General features: G+C 37.3%; 1 long non-coding RNA gene across 7 annotated transcripts in view; it reads right to left on the minus strand.

Moving 5' to 3' along the window:
- The window catches only part of LOC102121715 (uncharacterized), a 212,297-nt gene that overhangs the window by 65,288 nt on the left and 131,966 nt on the right, over positions 1-15,043 (minus strand). For 5 of the 7 annotated variants that reach the window (XR_010582679.1, XR_010582680.1, XR_010582678.1 and 2 more), the window contains exons 2-3: positions 6,171-6,313; positions 1,934-1,988 (exon numbers count right to left, since the gene is read on the minus strand). This is a non-coding gene — a long non-coding RNA (uncharacterized lncRNA). Of the gene's footprint in view, positions 1-1,933; positions 4,985-6,170; positions 6,314-15,043 lie in introns of all 7 variants that reach the window. The other 2 variants (XR_010582681.1, XR_012426754.1) reach the window with 2 other exon arrangements.

Raw genomic sequence — 15,043 nt, forward strand, 5'->3', positions numbered from 1 at the left:
AAATTTACTTTCTTTGGAACCCTAATGGAATTTCTAAATATTTAAATAGCACAATCAAAAGATGCCTGAACCTGTGAATCACCACAGCTCCTTCCCGTACCTTTCCCCATTCCATACCCACACACAAGTCTAGATCTTCCTATCAGCATCAATGTTTCCTCTCTTCCAGGAAAACACATCCTAGTACAGTGATAGACACTGAACTAGATCAGCTCAAGTCCTAGATTCACTACCAAATAACCTCATAATCCTTGGCAAATTATTTTATTCTCTAAATTTCAATGAAGTTCTTTTCAATATAAACATGATAATTCCTATCATATAGAGACTGTGAGGATAAATAAAGTTCACATCTGCTGTTCTTTCTGCAGGGAAAGCTTTTCCCCAGTTTTTGCATTGCTGACCTCTCATTACTCTGTCTTTAGCCAAGTCATTTCTTGGTGAAATTAAATAAGTCTTGTCCAGTAGAATTTGCTGAAATGACAAAAGCATTATATATCTCTGCTGCCTAATACTGTAGCCACCAAACTGATTTTTACATGTTACTGCATTTTAATTTACTTCAGTACCACACATGGTTAGTGGATAACACACTGTACAGTGTGCATTTTGAAAAGGGGCGGCAACTAAGAAGAACAAGAAAGCACAATGGTTTAGATACCAGGCTATCAAATGAATAGTTAATTTGTAAAGTTCAGAGTTAAATAATTGAGGTAGAAAAAAAGACAGCAATCAGGTCACCTGATATACATAGTTGAATCTATAGAGTGTAAGATCACATTTACTTATTGAGTAGAAACTTTTAAAAAATCTGAAGTCAAGTTCCACAGTTGGGGAGGGGGCACTCCTGGTTCCTGGGAATTTGGTGAATTCAGTCTTCCAAAACACTTGACTTGTCTATATTTATGATTTCCCCTCTCTATCTCCTTGTTTCTTTCTCTCTCTCTCTTTTTCAGTTCCTTTGCCTGACTGCTTTTTAAAAAAAATGTTTAGTCCCAAAATAACTTAAATGAATTCTTTGGACTTTGTTTTGTCATTCTCATTTTGCAGCTGCTAAGTATTAAATTGTCTCAGCCAGCTGAGGATGTCTAAGCTGAAGGTTATATACAGTATTATTTAACTTGAATGTGTTAACAGTTCAGCTAAAATACTAAATTTACATTAGGGATAATTAGCACAAACACAAAAAATAAGTCTCTTAAGAGTATGACAAATAGGTTTGGCACAGTGGTTCATTCCTGTAGCACTTTGGAAGGCCGAGACGGGAGGATGACTTGAGCCTAGATGTTCAGGATCAGCCTAGGCAACACAGGGAGACCTCATCTCTACAAAAAATAAAATTATTAGCCAGGCTTGGTGGTGCACACTTGTAGTCCCAGCTATTCAGCTGGCTGAGGTGGAAAGATTGTTTGGGCCTAGGAGGTTGAGGGTGTAGTGAGCTATGATTGTACCACTTCATTCCAGCTTGAGTAACAGACTGAGATCCTGTTTCAATTTTTAAAAAAAATAAAATAAAAGACATATAAAAATCTTGGTTTTCAGAAGAAACCTTTATTTCAAACATTTTGTTTGTTTTCCTCCATAAAACATTCAAATGTGGGATCAAATATTTTAATTGTTGATTTTTGGTTTGGAAAAATGCAGACCCCTTATCCGTAGGTGTGGTGTGGTTATATGTCAGTTTGCACAGTTAGTAAAGTATAAGATTTATAATTCATTTTATTTTAGACATTTACATACAGAAGTAGATTATGAAGATTGGTATTATCAGAATTCAAAAATTTCAGGGAAACACACTTAACCAGTATTTACAATTTAAGAGCATTGATAAAAACAGGAAAATTCAGCTGCCTGTCATTTGAGAAAATGTAGCATCATGTAGATACAGCTTAAAATGTGTTTAAAGTAGTGCCACAGTCATTTCTTTACTCACCATCTACTGATTGGGAGATCACCAGGCATCGGGGACCTGTTACATGTTAGGGATGCTGCAAATGACAAAATATTATTTATTTCAACTCCCATTTAATTCATTTTATTATTTTAAAAAATCACCTGAAATTCATTAGATGAATCATCTTCCTTAGAAACTACCTCTAGAGCCTATTGCAAACTCTAGCTGTTGAAGTATTTGCTAATTTCAGTTATTCTTTAACTTAACAACTAAATTATAAAATTACCTATTAATAAGTTACCTGTAACCCTTATGTAAATTGATAAGGGGAAAGAAGTAGAAAAACTTAATGTATAGATGACAAGTAGATAGATGATAGATTAGATAGATAGATGATAGGTAGATAGATTGATATAGAGATAAATGACAGATATGCACACATGTACTCAGGCACATACATAAAGAGAAAACAAGCAAGAAAATGGTACACACAAAACATGCATGTATCGAGCAAGAAATGATTCATAGTAGGTGCTTCACTCCTAGTCTCTGTAACTGCACTTATAACTTCATTCTTCCTCTACCCATTCCATGTGTCCTCTGCCCCCTCCTGGCACCTCAGATCATGGGTTTCTATACCCAGTGCAATGACTGGAGAGTCTGAATCCTAAGAGGCTCTGCCTTGCTTTGCCTGCTGTAGCTTTCCATGAACTTTTCCTACATGACATGGTAGTTTGAGAGGTGTTCCAGAGAGTCCCTGAATCTTAGACACATTCCTCCTTCTTGTGCACATTGTGTAGCAGCAACCTGTGTTGTTGTTTTTTTCTACCCACCCCCCACTTTTCTTTTCTTTTTTTTTTTTTTTTTTTTTTTGAGAGAGGGGAAGAAAATGTTTATTTGTACAAAAGAATGCAATTGTTTTAATTGTTGCATGGAGTTGAAAATACATATGGAAAGTTAAATATGGATGCTGAGTGTGCAAAATGGTGGATTGCACTGGGTATTTGGATATTATGCTATTACCCTTGAAACCACGTTTGCAAAATCACAAGAGAAACCTGACATAGTTGGCTTCATCTTGCTTCTAACCTCCACACTTTCCTTGGTCATTCCTGGGCATGGGCCAAGCAAACTTTGAAAGAAATTTAGTCTGTAGTTTAAATAGTAACAGCCCTTCCCCAAAACTAAACCATTCTTTTAAAACTAATGAAAGGCCACTAGGTAGGAAGATGAGGGGGAAACAACTGCTGCCGTTGTTCCAGAGGTCACAAGATTTGCAACTTCCCCAGTTACGCCTGTCAAAAACATCACTATTGTAGACTGGCCATTTGAGATGTCTTTTCAGGCCTTTGCATTTCTGCCTATCAGATGGCCCCACTGGGACCAGCAATTCTTCTGGTGGTTCCTACTTAGGAGCTCACTCACAAGGACTGCTTTTCACATCCCTACTATTGCATCCCCAACCAATCAGCATTCTCCCTTCCCTAGTCTCCTGCCCATCAAACTATCCTTGAAAAACCTTAGCCTCTGAATTTTCAATGGGATTAAAGTTAATACTTCACATTCCAGGTAACGTGGCAGGCCGTGCATCAATTAAACTCTTCCTTTACTGCAATGCCATAGTCTCAGTGAATTGACTTTGTGTAGCAGGCACGAAGGACCTGACGGGTAATTACAACCTCCCCCTCAAACGACCTCGCTGTTCTCCACTCTGCTGGGGGTGAACTGCAGACTACACTTGGTTGCCAGCAAGTTTTCTGTCGATTTATGCCGATAGGGGGTGCTAGGTAGAGAGTGGAAGGCAGGAGGCATAGGAGGGCTTGTTACTTCCTAGGTCTTATTTGTCCTACCAGGTTTGCCCCAGTAAGGACCCTTCCCTTTGGAAGGATTTTTGGGTTTTAATAGCAGCTCGTTCTATTTCCAGATATCTTCCTTAATACCAGGATTGGTTCCTACATGATTTTGAGAAATACCAGCACCAGCCTAGAGACACCTCTCTTTCCTCAGAATTCTGGGTCCCAATTCTGTGATCCCTTGTCTGAGAGACTGAGGCTCCAAAAGCTGCTCAGAAGCACTTTTCCTCAGAGGTCTAGGTCCCAGCTCAGCAAAGCCTTCTCCAGGCTCAAAACGTTCCAGCCCCAGCCAGGCAGTATCTCACCTAGGACATCTCAGACTCAGTTCATAGGACTCCTCAGCCAATGCTGTAGGTTCTAATTCCAACCTCACCCCTCTTTTCCCAGCTCTTGGATTAATGTCTCTGTGGCACCTCACCAGTGCCTTTAAGTCTTCTGGTCCTTTCTGACCTGTTTAACCAATATCCTGTATTAAATTCTCTCTGGTTAAAAATGAAAACAAACCGTATTTTGCTTTCTGTGGAAAACAGAAATTTGATCTTGAATCCAAGCTCCCTGTTTGAAAGTTCATTTGTTAAAGCAATATTCAATCAGAAACATAGCTCAGTTATACTAAATTATCCTTACTGACACTAAAATGCATCATAATTTTTTCCAGTATTCTCTTTGGAAATTAAACTGAGCCCTGTGATACTCCCTATTCCGTGGGCAATTATGTCAGTAGAAATTATGGGTCAGCAGATGAACTTTTTCTTGGATTGTGAACAGCAGATGGACGATTAACTTTTTTTCTTAGAACCAAATAGATTTCTAAAAACAATGCAAGCTTGATATTATATTGAGTTTTTAAAAAGGAAAAACAGTGAGACGTTACCTAAATTCAGTTCCATCTGAATTTACTTTTTTTTTTTTTCATCAACTTTTATTTTAAGTTCCAGGATATATGTGCAAGATGTGCTAATTTGCTACATAGGTAAATGTGTGTCATGGTGATTTGCTGCACAGATCAACCCATCACCTAGGTGTTAAGCCCAGCAGCATCCATTAGCTATTATTCCTGAGGCTCTCCCTCCCCACACACCCCCAACAGGCCCAAGTGTGTTGTTTCCACCACTCCCGATGTGTCCATGTGTTCTTATCATTCTGCTCCTACTTATAAGTGAGAACATGCAGTGTTTGGTTTTCTGTTCCTGTATTAGTTTGCTGAGGATAATGGCTTCCAGCATCATCCATGTCCCTGCAAAAGACATGAATCTCATTCAATTTTATGGCTGCATAGTATTCCATGTTGTATATGTACCACATTTTCTTTATTCCAACTTTCATTGATGGTTATTTGAGTTGATTCCATGTCTTTGATATTATGGATAGAGCTGCACTGAACATGTGTACATGTATCTTTATAATAGAATGATTTATATTTTTTGGGGGATATATACTCAGTATGGGATTGTTGGGTCAAATGGTATTTCTGCTTCTAAATCTTTGAGGAATTGTCAAAGATTTATTGTCAACTGTCTCCCACAATGGTTTAACTAATTTACATTCCCACCAACAATGTAAAAGTGTTCCTTTTTCTGCACAACCTTGCCAGCATCTGTTGTTTCCTGACTTTTAAATAACCACCATTTTGGCTGGTGTGAAATGTCATAGCATTGTGGTTTCGATTTGCATTTCTCTAATGATCAGTGATGTTGCGCTTTTTTTCATGTTTGTTGGCTGCATGAATGTCTTCTTTTGAGAAGTGTCTATTCATTACACCATTACTTTAAAGAATAATGAAAGCTAGGAGTGCTGAACTCAGGGATCTACAAGAATAGAATCATGAGATGACCAAGTTGAGTTTCCTGGAAATAAATGAGCATGCTCTAAGTTAATGACTCGCTGAAATGAATCTATGTTACTGTGAAAGGAAACTAAATTTTGGGACCCCAAACTCATTTAGCCAAAGGGAAAAGTCAAGCTGGAAACTGGGTCACGCAAACCTGCCTCCCGCTTTTAGTTCCTAAATAAGATGACTACAAGATGAAAAGCTACATGCCTCCCCCATACTTTGCCCACAAAGAAATGCCTATTGAGTTGTTAAAATTTCACCATGGCAATGCAAACTGACAGCTCATCTTTACAGGTGCAGTCACCCCTGGACCACTAGACACAAATGCATATCTGATTATTCCCCTACCCCATTTTGTCTATGTTATCTTATGTAAAAATGCAGATTGACTGAGCCAGACAAAGGCATGAATGACTATTTTCTCTACCCCCATCCCACATAAAACTTCTGTACTTTTCAATATCCCACCCTTTCCTCTTTAAATTTGGAGCCCTCAAAATCATCTTAGGAGAAAGGCATAGACCTGTCTCCCAGCTGCATCCTTAACTTTGTCAAATAAATCTCCCAACATGATTGAGAATTGTCTTACCATTTTTCTTGATTGACATTACTGTACTGGTTGTCCCATCCCTCCAAGTTCCTTTATATTCTGAGGAGAATATTTAGACAGCTTTGTATTGATGATATTTGTTGCAGGAAGTCAGGGACCCCGAATGGAGCGAACAGCTGGAGCTGTGGCAGAGGAGCATAAATTGTGAAGATTTTATTTTAATGTGGACATTTATCAGTTCCCAAATAATACTTTTATAATTTCTTACACCTGTTTTACTTTAATCTCTTAATCCTATTATCTTCATAAGCTGAGGATGTATGCCACCTCAGGACCGCTGTGATGATTGTGTTAACTGTACAAATTGATTGTAAAACATGTGTGTTTGAACAATATGAAATCAGTGCACCTTGAAAAAGAACAGAATAACAGCGATTTTTAGGGAACAAGGGAAGACAAGCATAAGGTCTGTCTGCCTGCAGGGTCAGGCGAAAAGAGCCATATTTTTCTTCTTGTAGAGAGAATATACATGGACGTACAAGTAGGGAAGATACTGCTAAATTCTTTTCCTAGCAAGGAATATTAATACCCTGGGTAAGGAATGCATTCCTAGTGGGGAGGTCTATAAACGGCCGCTCTGGGAATGTCTGCCTTATGTGGTTGAGATAAGGACTGAGATATGCCCTGGTCTCCTGCAGTACCTTCAGGCTTACTAGGGTGAAGAAAAACTCTGCTCTGGTAAATTTGTGGTCAGACTAGTTCTCTGCTCTCGAACCCTGTTTTCTGTTGTTTAAGATGTTTATCAAGACAATGCAGGCACTGCTGAACATAGACCCTTATCAATAGTTCTGCTTTTGCCCTTTGCCTTGTGATCTTTGTTGGACCCTTATCAGTGGTTCTGCTTTTGCCCTTTGTCCTGTTCCTTCAGAAGCATGTGATCTTTGTTCTGCTTTTTGCCCTTTGAAGCACGTGATCTTTGTATCTACTCTCTGTTATTACAGCCCCTCCCCTTTTGAAACCCTTAATAAAAAACTTGCTGGTTTGAGGCTCAGGTGGGCATCACAGTCCTACCGATATGCAATGTCACCCCTGGCAGTCCAGCTGTAACATTCCTCTCTTTATTTCTCAGCTGGCTGACACTTATGGAAAATAGAAAGAACCTACATTGAAATATTGGGGCAGGTTCCCCCAATAAATATTATGTCTACAGCACACAGAGCTTTATTTTCTATCATTCAACTTGATTTCTATCTCTACCTTCAGTTGTTCCTGTTTCTTACCCCCTAAGATTGTGACACATTCCAAATAACTTATGTTAACGCCAAGCGTCTTAGTCCATTTTGTGTTGCTATAGAGGACGGCCTGAAGCTGGATAACTTATAAAGAAAATGTTTATTTGGCTCACAATTCTGATGTCTGGATAAGTTCAATACTGGTCATCTCATGAGGGCCTGAGGCTACTTCCACTCATGGTGAAAAGCAAAAGGGCGTTAGTGTGTAGAGAAAGAGAGAAAGAGCGAGTGAGAAAAAGTGGGGGAGGAACAATGGAGATGCCAAGCTCTTTATAACAAGAAGCTCTCTCGTGAGAACTCATAGAGTGAGAATTAACTCACTTTGCCCCAGGGAGGGCATTAATCTATTCATGAGAAATCCAGTCCCAGGACCCAAACACCTCCCATAAGGCACCACCTTCAACAATGAAGATCCAATTTCAACATGAGGTTTGCAGAGGACAAACATCCAAACTCTCGCACCAAAACACGAGTCAGAAAATGTGCTCAATCATTGGTCCACAGATTACCAAAGAGGTCTGTAGTGCCTGGTGGTGTGGCCCATTCAAGCTCCCTGCAGTGCTCTTGGGCCACAGAAGTCTCTAATGAGGCAGCCGGGGAGGGCCATGGACCTACCACTGGGGCACTTCTCTCAGGGCTGGCTCTCCATGGCTCTGCAGGACACACAGAGATACCGTTCATGTCTCCTCCCTAGACTCAGAGAATGACTTTATGTTGTGTGTGTGCAGTCTTTAAACTTTTCTTTTTTGTGTGAAGAGTCCTCAAAAATTTATCAGTTCTCTCTATCCTAGATTATCAGAGTTATAAGAGCCAGTAAAGTTGAATCCCATCCTTCATTACGTTCTTCAATTGTATGCATTATACTAATACAAACATTGAAAAATAAATCTCTGATGTGAGAACCTTGTGACACCTTTGAGGTGTTTCTCTAACTGGAGTGATTCAACATCAGTGATTTAGGATTTTTTTTTTTAACTATTACTTAAATGAACACTAAAAATGTTAATCTGAATTTCAAATGTGTTTCTGAGAACCACATGAGACTTCAGGGTCCGAGTTTGCATTTGTTTTTATTAATCATATTTGCCACCATTGCTTTTTTTTATTTTTAATACACGTGATTTTGTTAGTTAATGTTGCTTAATTTTGGAGCGTTTAAGAGGGAGAATATTTCATAAAGCGAGTTTATAAAGAAAGATAAATTTTGTTTCTAATATTTAAATGATTAGAAAATGAGTTTAAGATGTCTTATCTAACAATGCATAATATTTTAACCAAGTAATCTCCACTCTCTGCCAACTGAAACAAGTTTTACAATGTTTATAGTAACAGATCACTGGTCTTCTTGAAAACCCCAAAACTGATTTCTATCACATCTTTAGGGGCTTGGTTTTAAAACCATGACTCATATAACAATTTATAATTACAAAAATAATTATGAGAAATCTACAAGAATTTTACAAAATTTTTTGTATTTTGCAATACACCCGTCACCAACAACAAGCATTAAGGTGAGACTTTCTACATTCTCTGAGACTTATGTAGTCATACAGGGTTGCAGCCAGTGTGAAACTAAAACCAACAACTTAAGGAATCCATTCTCAGCATTCATCTGACTTTCTACTTCGGATTTTGCAGTTGTCTGAAGCAGCACTGCATCTTGTGGATATGGAGAAGCGGGGAACACAGAAGAGGAGGTCACAGTGCTCCCTCATGTTTTGTTTATCACTGCAGCTCTGAGCTGTTAACAGCTGTCAGCCCAGGGAGGGGCCTGGCGGCAGCCAGGACACCTCTCAGATTCACTGCAAGGTGCAGTAAATTGGTGGTGAAGTAGCGTCTTCAGCAGAGACTGGGTCATCTGAACTGGAATAATTGGTACAAATAGGCTTTTGGTGAAAAGCTAGTCCACTTTGAGGAATAAACTACCTGCCTTTCACACTGGATTAAGTTATTTTTCTCTCTGGCTGACACATCTCTAATCCCATTTCCAGACTCTGCCAATCTAATTATTTTTAGCGTAAATACATACAAGTGTATCAGAACTCTGGTTAGGTTCTGATACTAAATTTTTGTGGTATTTCATTCCTAAATCTTGTATCAGAGGGTTTCTTGGATCAGCTGTTCCAATATAATCTATGAATCAATGTTTTCTCTTAACTTTTATTAACATTTTAATGATTTTATTCTTGTATAAGAATGTGCTTCAATTTCCTCCTTCCACTCTTTTTTCTTCTGTTAATGACAAATTTCCAATTCTTTACGTGAAAAATATAGGTAGTTGGATTAAATACTAATGCATTTTATGACCTCGTCAATAACAAAAAAATCATTCAACAGGAATTTGGTTTTCTAGTATCTTAAAGTGATTTACTTTAAGAATCAGTTTAAGACACCAGATTTAAACTTAATGAAAATAATCCTTGGGAAAATATTCTTATATGTTTACTATACAAAAAGTTCTAAAGCTTGAGTTGTCGTAGCTGTGTTCTCTTGCCTGCTAATTCATATGCAATTTAGGCCTCAGAAAATATATAATTAATTTTACTTCCCAAAATACAATTTTGAATAGTTTTGAATTAGTGTCTTGATACATGATATAGGTACTTTTTATTATATAGGATAAGTTACATCAATAGGGTAGAAAATTAGGAGCCATGTACCTATGTAAGGGGAAAATCAAAGCAAGTTGAAAATATATACATTAACAAGATTTGAAACTGATCTCAAATTTCCAGGCCATTTAATTTATTTTTCCTCTTCCAGGGCAATTTTTTTAGCAATTCCCTCTTACCATGACAATATAAGTTCGTCTCGGGTAAAGCTCAGGGCCATCCTAAGTGTGTTTGCTGCTTTAGTAAGCAACTAGGGATAATGCAGGGCCAGCTTGCTTGTGTTCACATCTTCCTTGCATGCTGCCTGGGTCCTGGCTGCGTGGACTGTGTGGCCTAACATGTGTTTCCCATTGCACGCAGGTTGCCCCTGGGTTGCTAACCTGTGAGCAGATGGTGGGCAGCTGGATGGCTCCCGATGTCCGTTCTCTTTTATTGGATTTGACATTATTTAACGTTTTCCTTTTTCCCTCCTAAACATTTCCCACCTGCTGTAAGCAGATACCTCTCTCCATTCTACATCACCCCTGCCAGAAGCTGTCATAAAGATTTAGAGAAAGATGGAATTTCAATGTTGTGAGACCACAAGCACCCTGCTGCACCTTCTTCCGTGGGAACGCTCCTGCCCAGTGATTTCACAGACCTGCTTTGACACAGTGCAAGCCTAACAAGGGGATGCTATTGCTTTCTGAAAAGCTGGTGATTTTCTCCTAGACAGATCTCAGCAGTCCTATACAAATTAAAAGACAAACACCTTCTTCTTTAGAACCTTACAGAGTGATTACTATACATTTATATGCAAACACAAAAGTCATTTTAATTTTTAACATAACATCTCAGCCCCAGTGTTTGGGAAATGACCCATGCTTTACTAAATAACAAGTGTCAGTGCGTTTAGGTAAAGGATAATTACGTTTAATTTTACAGTGTCCACATTTTGAACTAAGTTTTAATAATATAACCAAAATTGAGATAGGGCTTCTTAATATCAACCAGTTTGCGAGTTAAAGGTTAATTTTCAATATGATCTGAGCTAAAACATTTCCATTCTAAATGCCATGTAAATACAACATATTTTGATCTTCATTCTATAACCACCTTATAATATGCTACAGGAATTATTAGTGCTATTTCTAGGCACATTACTAAATCAATCACAGCAGTACACACAGTGAGAGACAACAACCCCGAACCTTAACATACACAACAGAAAATAAATATTTTAATATTCATAAAAATATGAGGGCATGTATCAAGCAATATTTCTGAATATTTTATGTTAATGAAATGCCTGCTTCTAACTTACTATGACATCGTAATTTTAAATGTTTAATTTCATATCAGATAAATAAAATATTTATTTGTGATATACAGAAATAAAGCATACAATAAAAGTGCTAGTATCTGCTTTCATTTTGAATTTAACATAATCATTTTTCTGAAATGGTCAAGTCAGCTTCAAAGTCATTTTCATAGGTTTCAAATACTTAATAATCATAATTATCCTGCTTAAAATATATATCGTATTGTCTGTATGGAAAATGCTCAAATAAAATTTTTCCTTATGTGTTTTCATTTGAATGGACAGCCAATAAAGCCAAAACCATAAAAATGTCATGTCCCTAATATGAGGTTTTCTAATACAGAGATGTATCTTCAAAAATATATGAAAATGGCATTCATGGTCTTAATGACAATCGTTTACATAACAAGTATCCTGGAAGCTGAGTCTTGGTATAGCTTTTCCCTGACACACAACAAGTGACACACATCAATCAAAATGATATTAGAAGCACTTTGATCTTTTATTCATTTTCTCTACGTAAGACGACCAAGGAGGGAGGGGTATGTGCTTGTTGCTGAAAGTGTTTAAATCTCTTCTTTTGCAGCCCAGCTCACCATCTTTCCACAGGCGACAGCTGCTTCAGGTGCTCCTACTGCCACCCTCATCTCAAACCTCACTACGCTTTGCTACTTTTTATAATCACTCCCTAAGCCTCCCTTTAGCCTGTCTATCTTCCTTGGATTCTATCTGTAGACTCCTGCATGGCTCCTTCACATCAGCCTACAGTTCCAGATCCAAAATGTCATTCAGAATTTGAATCTCTTAGCTTGAAATGAGGAAGGGATATGAGAATGCTTTATATCATATATGTATGTTTTCTATAATACAAATAGTTTGCTTTTGACCGTGTGTCACACAAACATGTATTCCTTCCCTGAAGCCCTTCCTTTCCCCCAAAATAGATCACCTGTTCCTCAGCTCCCAGACTGGTAAACACACATGACAGCCACCCCTTACATTGGGCAATGATGCTCCCCAATGTAAGGTAATTGTAATACATTTTACCCGAGTAATTCTCCACTCGTGATGGTATTAACCTCAAAGAGCATTTGGCAATCTTTGTGTCTGGTTTGTCCGTTGGTAGGTTTTTATCCACAAAAGTTAAAAATTTAAAAAATATATATTTAAAAAGATATAAGCAAAATAAAATACTGTCACTCTGGGTTTTCTTTCCAGTAGTCTAAACATGGTCATCTTTGAACAGAAAATTCTGCCCACCTCATTGAAGGTAATATAACACATAAAACCAACCCAATGAAATACTACACAGAGAATTTCCAAACAGGGCTGGGAATGAGGGAATCTAAATCACTAAATGTATTAGTTCCTCAGGGCTGCTGGAGCAGAGTATCAAACACCAGGTGGCTTAAAAGAGTAACTGTATTTTCTCATAGTTCTGGAGACCAGGTGTCTGAATTCAAAGTGTCAACAAGGCCATGCTCTCTCTGAAGCCTCAAAAAGAGAATCCTACCTCACCTCCCCTAACTCCCGGTGGTGGCCATCAACCTTGGCTTATAGATGCAGCTCTCTAGTCGCATAGCCACCTTTTCCTTCTGTGTCTTACTTTGTCTTCCCTGTGTGTGTCCGTGTGTCCGTCTCTGTGTCTAAATTTTCCCTCTTCGTTGGACATCAGTTATAGTGGATTAGGGCCCAACCTAATGACCTCATTTTAATGTGATGGCCTCTGGAAAGACCCCATTTCCAAATAAGGTTGCATTGTGAGATACTGAGGGTCAGAAATTCAATATATCATTTTTGGATACTTTTTAATCTTAAAAAAAAAACAGGTTTCTATTTTTAAATGGAAAATCTTATATATTTTTCAATCACATTTTAAATTATTTTACTTATTATTGGAAGGTCAATAATTTTTAACTGATCTCAGAAGACAAAACGTATGAAATATTCTTTTGTCCTATCTGACTTCATTGTGTACAGCGATTGAGGGAATCCCTGTAAAGTAAAAACCAAAAATTAAAAAAATAAATAAATAAAGTCACATTCCAACTGTGAGATTTAATCTTCTGTTTCAACTTGTCTAGGCTAAGGGTGTCTGATTGCTGGTAAAACATGATTTCCGGGTGTGTCTGTGAGAGTGCTTCTGGAAGAGATTTAGAAACCGTCACGAATGTGGGTGGAACTGTCCAGTCCACTGAGGGGCCAGACAGAACAAAAAGGGAGAAGAAAGGTAAATTTTCTCTCTTCTTAAGCTGAGACATCATCTTCTCCTGCCCTGGGATATTGTCTCCTCTGGTTCTCAGGCTTTTAAACTTGAACTAAATTATACTACCAGCTTTCCAAGGTTTCTAGCTTGCAGACAGCATATTATGAGATTTAGCCTCCATTATTGCATGAGCTAATTCCTATAAAGCCATCCTCTCAAATCTCTCTTTCTATCTCTCACTTTCTGTGTTTCTCTCTCACTCTCAATTATATTTTAGTTATGTAAATATAATTAACATATATAGTGTCATACATAATTAATTCTATAATTTTATATATATAAAATTGAGAGTTTTCCAGATCTTTGCAATAAACAAATCCACAGGTTCAAAAAGCCCAATGAATTACAGAGAGAATAGTAAAAATTATGACATATTTTTAATACAACACAAAGGAGGAACTCACATATATTTTCTTGTTTTATCCATCTGTTTAATATTTTTTGCTCTTTAGCTCATTGATTTTCTCCTTAAAGATAATGTATTTAGTTTGCTAATTGAATGTCTTCATTTCAGCATTCTGAAGAATTATTGAATCAAAAATTTTATGCGGTCAATTTGGATATTTACCTGTACCTCAATTCTTCCTTCTCTTGTAGCGCAAAATCACAAAAACATACAATTCATTCATTTCAATTATTGCATCATTTTCACATGTAAAAGTATATTGTTAAGTGAGTCTTTTCCACCATATCTAATGATTCAGGTATTCTATTTTTACAAACAAAATGTACTATGCACTTATATCCCTAAATATTCATAGAAAATGAATGGTTTATCTTACTCTACCTTCATTTTCTAAACCTACATCTAAGATGACATTGTTGATTTTATCTAGAATTGTAAACTATACAATTGTGATAACAACATGAATGATTTTGTTAAGATTGTTGCCTTTTGCCATCCTATTTTGTCATTATAATTGATGAGAAAAACTATGATATTTATGATTTACACAGCCATGACTGATCTGTTTTCTTGTATTACATTAGTAATTTTGACACCTTTCAAATGGCTCAGACTTCAAGAACTATTTTCAGGAGCTACCCCTAGAAGCTAAGTTTTATGAATCCTAAATATCTGTGATGGGCATGGACATTTGGGGTCAAATATTTTCCACTCAGCGATTGTGGATGCTATCATTCTGGTCTGTTACATAACTATGAAGAAACCTAGAGTCACTTTAAATCTGTACTACTCTATTGGTTCTATTTTTTAAATGTGAATGTCAGTAAAATGATCCAATTACAACCAGGTGCAAATAATTTATGTATTTTGTCTTCAACCTTGATAAGCCCCCCTGCTTCTGAAAAGTCAGAAGGTAATGTTTTTCTCATCATAAAATCCTTTGGTTCCTCTATATACTTGATTGTATCTTTTCCTTCAGTTGCTTCATTTTTTCCTTATATATCATAGAAGGATAAATTATACATCAATATCTTTT

The sequence above is a fragment of the Macaca fascicularis genome, chromosome 17 (assembly GCF_037993035.2).
Source record: "Macaca fascicularis isolate 582-1 chromosome 17, T2T-MFA8v1.1".
Taxonomy (NCBI): domain Eukaryota; kingdom Metazoa; phylum Chordata; class Mammalia; order Primates; family Cercopithecidae; genus Macaca; species Macaca fascicularis.